General features: G+C 45.9%; 1 protein-coding gene across 1 annotated transcript in view; it reads right to left on the reverse strand.

Moving 5' to 3' along the window:
* Positions 1-8,156, reverse strand: part of DGKI (diacylglycerol kinase iota) — a 380,807-nt gene that overhangs the window by 349,624 nt on the left and 23,027 nt on the right. Inside the window, exon 2 of the mRNA XM_042782691.1 lies at positions 3,461-3,556. The gene's annotated coding sequence lies outside the window, so the exon portion shown is untranslated. The remainder of the gene's footprint in view (positions 1-3,460; positions 3,557-8,156) is intronic.

Below are 8,156 nucleotides of genomic sequence, written 5' to 3' on the forward strand. Positions count from 1 at the left end.
GGGTTTGAACCACCAGCCTTCTGGTTAGCAGTCAAATGCCTTAGGCAGTACACCACCAGAGCTCCCAGTAAAGTAGAGGGTTAGTGAAAAAGGGGAAGACCCTCAATGAGATAGACTGACCCAGTGGCTCTAATAGCGAGCTCAAGCGTAGCAAGGATTGTGAGGACCAGGCAGTGTTTTGTTCTGTTGGATACAGAGCCACTGTTTTGGTCACCTCTGTGTTGCTCTAACAAGAAAAGACCACAAATGTGATGGCTTTAACAAACAGGAGTTTATTCTCCTAACCGTTTGGAGGCTTTAAGTCCGAGTTCAAAGCACCAGGCTCTAGGGGCTGGGTGAAAGCCCCTCAACCTTGGGCTTCAGCTCCTCCCAGCCCACTGGAGCTAGAGGCTTTTCTTCACTCAGACAGCTGCTGGCTGCTGAGGCTGACAAGCCCAAGGTTGACAAGTAAAAAGGTACGGTCCCATTGTTACCAAACCACATGGCAGGCCACTAATTCCAGCGCAGATGAAGTCCCAAGATCAGCAGGGCATGGCAGGCTGTTGAACAACATGGCTACGTGCAGGGGTCAAGTGTACCAAAAGGTTAGAGACCGTTCCCAAGCCTTCTCCTTACATACAGGAAGCAGACCACATCCCTAAGGCAGTTACTCGGCTGCTCACAGTAGATTTCACCATGGAGCTGATTCCCAGTCTCATCATGGGGAATACTACATCCAGCTGCCCAGCCACTCAACCAGGCCCAATGAAGCTGACACCCAAACTTAACTACCACAGTCATTATGAGTTGGAACTGACTCATGGTACTTAACAACAACGACATAATAAACCAAAACCGAAACCCATTGTGACCCTACTGGGCAGAGGGGAACTGCCTGTAAGGTTCCAAGGCTAAAATCGCTACGGAAGCAGACTGCTGCATTTTTCTCCCACGGAGCAGCTGGTAGGTTCGAACTCCAACCTTTCAGTTAGCAGCTGCACGCTTAACCACTGTGGCACCAGGGCTCCTTCAGTGACTATAATCTCATCCAGAAATAAAAATCACTGAAGTAGATCTAACAACACTTTAAAACGGGAAACCGAACGCACAAAGATGAAATGTTACATCCAAATCTCACTCAGGGAGTAAATGGAGTGGCGGGGACTCAACTCAGTGCTGCTGCTGCTTCCAGCTGCCGTGGGGTCAATCCCAACTCATGGCGACCCCACGTGAGCAACGTTTCAGACACAGATCACCGGGACTGTCTCTCGAAGCCGCTCTGGGTGGACTCGAACCTGTGACCTCTCAGTTAGCAGCCAAGGGTTTAACCATGTGTACCACAAGCCCAGGGCATCTGACACAAACTCCACTTCCTCCCTTGCGGTTTCTCCCACCCAGCTCATAGTGATCAAGCTATAACCAGGCAGCAGATAGCAATGCTTTTTACAGACACAAGGTTTAATGAGGCTATACGGAGCCATTCATGGAGCTGTCTAGAGAAAATATGTGTGTGTCCCCAAACGAGCACCTGAAGAAGATCAAAGGGAGCAGCTGGGAGATGAGACAGAGCCCATGACAAAGCCCACCGCAGAAACGGTTCAAAGGCATAGACGCAAATGAGCTTGGCTTTCACTTTTCCACTGTTGTTCCATTTCTTATTATTTGATAGCCCAAGACCAACATTTGTGTAATTAACTAAGACCCTAATGTTAATTCATTATTTGAGTCCGAACAGCGGCGTTTCTCATAGATTTAGTTAATTTCATCAAATTCCAGGCAATTATGCTTTAGTTAAAAATCCATATGCATGAAGTTGAACTCCTGATATTTAAATCAATTGAACTTACAACAAAATTAGAGAAATGTAAACAGCGAAGCACAGCTCCAGGTTGGAAACAGAATGAAAAAGAATTCAACCCCATGCTTGTATTCTACCTCCCAGGTAGCTGAAGCCCACAGGCCATGAGTCTGTCCGCCAACCTCACACAGCGAGTGGTCACTGTGGTTCAACCCAGGGCTCCTGGCTTCAGATCTGGGGCCTGCGCATCTGGGCTTTGCTCGGACACTGACGATTCTCAGCTGCACTCAAACAAAGCCCAGTTTCCCCACAAGCTTCATGAAATTTCCCCAGACAAAATCTATAAACTTAGTGCGAAATGGTCCACAGAGATGAAAAAAGTCTTGGTTCCAGAACTCTGCTGCGTCAGGTGGTCTGATAAAAGCTTTGGGGTCTATCTGTTCCCATGACCTCTCAGGGAACTCAATTTCCCCCTCGTTAGTCAGTAAGAGAAAACTATTTGTTGGTAATTCCAAGGTCTTCCATTTTGCCCCAACTCTTTCTTTCACATAATGAAGGACCACACCAAACCCACTGCTACTGAGTTGATTCCAACTCATACTGACCCAAGAGGACAGTGTAGAACTGCCCCATAGGGTTTCCAAGGCTGTCAATCTTTACAGAAGCAAACTGCCTCATCTTACTCCCACTGAGTGGCTGGTGGGTTCAAACCACCGACCTTTCAGTTAGCAGCCCAATGCCTTAACCACATTACCACCAGAGCTCCTACATAATGAACAAACATAATGAAAAGGACATATGATGTAAATTATGATGCCCATTTCCCCAAGCACAAAGGAATGCTTCTTGTCTTTCTTCGTCCTCAGTCCAGATTTTGCACTACTCTCTTTTTAGATCACTAATTTTAAACTACATAACATTTGTAAGTTCAATGAGTCAACATGAAAGTTCAACTGCTCCACGACTTACTACAGGCAGCCGTGTTCCCTCTGTGGGACATAGAGAGAGTGCTAACATTGAAACGAATGTTCCGCAGGGAGGACAAGCAAGTTCTACAAGCCAAAGACCGCTTCGATTTTCCTCACTGTTGATGCTAATATAGTTTCTAGAACTTTAGCTGCCAAAACACAGTCACAATTATTTTCTTGCCCATACCCACACCAGCATCGGTTCTTCTGACCACCCAACCCTTTCACCCACCGGTAATGCCCCCACCACAGAGCCCCTCCCTCCACACCCAGCCATCCCCACATGAGCAGACCCTCTCTCACACATACACTGTCTCTCCCGCACCCCCAACACACAAACAAAAACCTGCCCTACGTGTGTGTCATCATGAGGAAACTAAGAGACTGGCTTAGTACTACAATTTGAATGGTTTCAAATATGTCAAATGATTATTTGAAATATTCCAATTAACTAATCAATTAATTCAAATTCATTCAAATACTTGAATTGTATTAACAGAATTAATACTACCATTAAGTAATACCAGGATGTGACCTGAATATCTGACCCCTAAAATGATGAAAAGTGACACCCTCGAAGTCCTATCAACTCGATCAACTCTCTGTAAACCTTGGCAATACCTCGCACCTCACAGAGGACAGGTTCTTTGAAACCTCTTCCCGGGAACCAGCCAGGGGTCCCTTTGCCTTTAGACCAGAGCTCCTGAGTACTCACTGCAAACCGGACTTGGCAGTTCTCCTCGCCCAGGTAGCACAGGTCTCCCGAGACGTTGGTCTCCAGCCACAGGTGCTCCCCGTTCACAGCGTTCTCCTGCAAGGGAAAGACCCATCTTACTTCAGCTTTCTCTTCAGGGCCCAGGGGAGAGAGTCCAAACTCAGATTTGGGAGTCAAGAAAGTTAGTGATACCAAAGAGCTGACATGTTTCACTAAAATGCTGGTGTACCAAATAAAACACCGGCATATGGGGTGACCATTTACATCAGGTAGATACACTCCTTGGAGAGATCAATCATGGGAGAACAGAAGGGCAGTGTATGCATGGGGGCACCGTTAAGGGGGCAGGAGTGCATGGGAGGGAAGGACACAGAAGAGGTAACTACGAGGAGGAAGTGGGAAGAGAGCTGTTACATTGTGGGAAATTGGAGTCAGTGTCATGAGACAAAATTGTGTATGAACTGCTGGATGGAAACTGAAATTGCTCGGTAACCTTTCACCCAAATCCCAATAAAAAGAATAAAAGAAAAATGCTGCTGCAGTTGGTTCCATCAACATTCTGTTGTTGAGTGCCACCAAGTTGACTCTGCTGTATGGCGACCCCACGTGTGACTGCACAGAACCTCCCTGGAGGGTTTCCTAGGCTGTCACCTTGACCAGAGCAGAGTGCTCTCTTCTCCCATGGAGTCGCTGCTGGGTTTGAACCAATGACCTTCGGGTTGGCAGCTGAGCACTGAACCACTGTGCTGCCGGGGCTCCTTCACCAAAATTCTAGAAACTGAAAATGATGTCTAGAAAACGTTGAGCTAAAACTACCACAGACATTAGGCTTGCATACACGTCATCCGGGCAGGCAACAATCTTGGAAACATCTATTACATGAATGAGGGGAAAATTGAAAAAAAAAAAAAAAAAAAAACTCTAACTGGTTCCAGGTAAAGTTTACTCACAAAAGCCTAGAGTGTAGATTCCATGATAGCTGAAGAACTTTCCATTAAAATTCACTTTCATTTAGCGGACCATCTGAGAAAGGGACAGGAGTATCGGTGTGCATTGAGCAATGACTGGCCACACACTGATGTGAGGAACGCATCCACTGGGCTTCTAAGGACAGAGGCTCTTCTAACTCAGTTGATGTGGCTGCACTCCAAACCTGATGTACTTCTACTTAATCAGCACTTCTAATTCAGTGGGGCCCTGGCTCAGTTAATCCTAAATCATTCACAGGGGAGAGCTTTACTGCTTCTAAAATTACCACCCCCTTCTGCGGTACACAGCACTGCTAGCATGGATGATACCAGAATAGTCCCACTGTCCAGAATGTTCTGTGTGTCACTGGGGGTGGGGGTGAGGCACTTTTTTGAACGGTGGGATGAATGGGATTCCATGTCCTTTCTTACGGGATATGGTACCTTAGAAACCTGATAGGTTTATATATAATTGTACATTTGGCCCATTTGCCTGAGAAGGGCTATGAGCTGTGAGGGAAAGAATGCCACTTGGTTAGCCCTCAGGAAACAAAACGGGGTCTCACGTTTGCCAGCAAGATGGTTCTTCCTACCTTGTTCATCCTAAGTGCACGGACATGGAATTGTTTTGCCATGGGGCATGACTTCAGTAAGGAGTTTTATAGGATAAGCATCTAGAAGCCTGTCTTGTATATGAGCCACTTTCACAGAACTCCCCTCAAAGTGTCCTGCAATGTTGTTGCTGTTGCAGCTGAGTCGATTCAAACTCCCAGTGAGCCCTGTGTACAGAGCCAACTGTTCCACAGGATTTTCATGGCTGAGGTCTTTAGGAAGCAAATCACCAGGCCTTTCTTTCTGGGTGGGTTTGAACCACCAACCTGTTGGTCAGTAGTCCACGTTTCACCATTTGCCCCACCTTGGGCATGTTGTCCAGAGGATAACTCTCTGGATTAAAAAGCTTAGTACAGAGAAGCAAACATATGATCTAAATGACATTTGATGGAAAATACACCCGTGCCATCTACCTAGAAGCCCTGGTTATGCAGTGGTTAAAGCACTCAGATGCTAACCAAAAGGATGGCAGTTTGAACCTCCCAGCTGCTCCATGGGAGAAAGACGTGGAAGTCTGCTTGCACAAAGCTCATAGCCTTGGAAACACTGTGAGGTAGTTCTATCCTGTCCATGTTCTATCCTGTCCATCTGCTTCCATAAAGATGACAGCCTTGGAAATCCAAGGTGGCAGTTCTACTCTGTCCCACAGGGTCGCTGAGTCCAAATCAACTTGACGGCAGTGGATTTGGTTTGGTTTGGTGTCAACCACCTTTGAAAATAAATATGTTTCTTCAGACTCAAGCAGAACACATTTTCCTAGCCGGGCTTAGTGTCTCAGATATTTTCAAGCAAGAAAAACCTGATTGTATTGTGGCACATGAACTAGATGCTTCGCAAGCTTTCTCCTCTTTAAGCACAGTAACTAATTCTAGACCTGTTTGTGGCTTGAGACCTACTAGAAGTCCGTTTTATATAAGGGCCACTTTTAACGTCACCCTCTACGACAGCCCTGCTACTACACTTGCTACTTCCCACTCTGTATCAACACCACAGAAGGAGAAGGTAAGAAAGGAAGAGAGACCTTGGGTGAAGTAGTCCAGAGGAATTCTAAGGAAAGAGATATGGAAACACAGTGTGATGCAGTGAATTACCTTATATGGCCCTTCCAGCCACATTCCTCCATTTTGAGATGTGTTGTAAATCCTAGCCTCTATGATTGTGGTTGTAGTCCCATTTTGTAGTGAGTTGTTGGTTATATGAATAAGGCAGGATTACAGTGGGATGTATCTTAAGTCACTACCTTACTAAAGGGTCTGTGGTAGTTAAGGTTGTGTGTCAACTTGGCTGGGCCTGGTTGAGTGGCTGGGTGGCTGGTGGTAGTTGTTCCCCATGATGAGACTGGCAATCAGCTCCATGCTGGGATCTACCACAAGCAGCTGAGTAGCTGCCTTTGGGATGTGCTCTGCTTCCCATATATAAGCAGCAGCTTTGGAAATGGTCTCTAGCTTATGGCACGCTTGAACCCTGCAGGTAGCTGTGTCATTGTTCAGCAGCCTGCCATTCTCTGCCAACCTTGAGACTTTTAATGGACTTGAATTAATGGCCTGCCATGTGGTTTGGTAGCATCAGGACTGTGCCTTGTTACCTGTTGACTTTGGGTTTATCAGGCTCAGCAGCCAGCAGCTGAGTGAAGCAAAGCCTCCAGCTTCAATGGGCCAGGAGCAGGAGGCAGAGCTGAAGCCCAAGTTAAGGGGCTTTCACCCAGTCCCTAGAGCCTGGCACTTTGAACTCAGACTTAAAGCCTCCAAACTGTAAGAGAATAAACTCCTGCTTGTTCAAGCCATCCCACCTGTGGTATATTCCTGTCAGGGCGGCACTAGGGAACTGGAACAGGTGTGGCACCGTCATCCCCCTTCACACTTTTGTATCCTCTTGCTCAAGTAAGAAGAGTTCCCTTAAGGATATGTTCCATATCTAATATATATGACTGCTCTGTCAAAATTCTCTCTCTTGTCCTTCATCATCTGACACCCAGTTCTCGGGACTTGAGCCAGCAGCCTATCATCTGACCTGACTCACCAGCTTCCACAGCCTGTGAGCCATTGGCCTGTTGTCTGACCTGCTCATTTGGGTCCATCAACCCTTGTAACCACACAAATCAGGAGAAGCCTCCCAACTGATGCCCGACCCATGGATTTGGGACTTGTCAGCCTCCACAACAGCATAAGCCAAGGGGTTCTTGTGTTCTGGGAGGCACTGCAGCGAATTACAGAATCCTAAGACGGAAGGAAGAATACTGACAGAAGGAGCAGTGGCTGGTGTTAGAGACGATGGAGTGGTACAGCAGTTTGGAAAAGTTGAACATTTGGGACATCTTTAACTTCTGCCTCTTTGAAACCAGCTTTGTGCTGATCCTTATAAAGGACATTATTCATACAATAGACACAAAGTGAGCAGGCTCAAAGTTCACAAGACAGATTTGAGGATAATGGAAAAAGAAACAAGCTCACACAAAGCTTTGAAGCATCAGTAGAGTAAGATAAAACATTCCCATACTTCACCAAGGAATCTCACTTCTGGGAATATATCCTAAGGCAGTAATGCTAACGGAAGAAAAACGATGTACGTTAAGAGTTCTATTGCTACAATCTAATAATCAAAACTTGTAGGCATCCCAAATGCCCAATGGACAAGCATGGTTGTGAAAAGGATGATAAATACACGGAATGAAACATTAAAAAGTCATCAAGAGTTATAAATATGGAGATTAGCCATATGGAAAGTTGAACAATGTCAAGACAAGTGAATAAAAATAAAATTCAAAACTGACTGTATATTCTGATCACCACTCTGCATAAAAAATAAGGGCTGAGAAAAATAGCAATGTTTCCTTCCAGCTCTTTTGCTCCTGTTGCTCTCCCTGACTGGAGAAACTCAACAGCGTTTTCTTCATTTGCAGCCTCCATTTCCTCTCCACTCCATTCTTTCTTGAACCCAATTCTATCGGGCTTTCTTCCAATGGAAGATAAACTAGCAGATGGGTGTGATGTAATGAGTCTTGTCAAGGTGATCAGTAACTCACACTGCGAATTCCTATGGTCAGTTCTCAGTCTTCATTGTCATGGATACTTGACACAGTTGATCATTCCCTTCTCCTGGGGACACTTCCATCTCTG

The sequence above is a fragment of the Orycteropus afer genome, unplaced genomic scaffold (assembly GCF_000298275.1).
Source record: "Orycteropus afer afer isolate SDZICR_OR568_19922 unplaced genomic scaffold, OryAfe1.0 scaffold00413, whole genome shotgun sequence".
NCBI classification, from domain to species: domain Eukaryota; kingdom Metazoa; phylum Chordata; class Mammalia; order Tubulidentata; family Orycteropodidae; genus Orycteropus; species Orycteropus afer.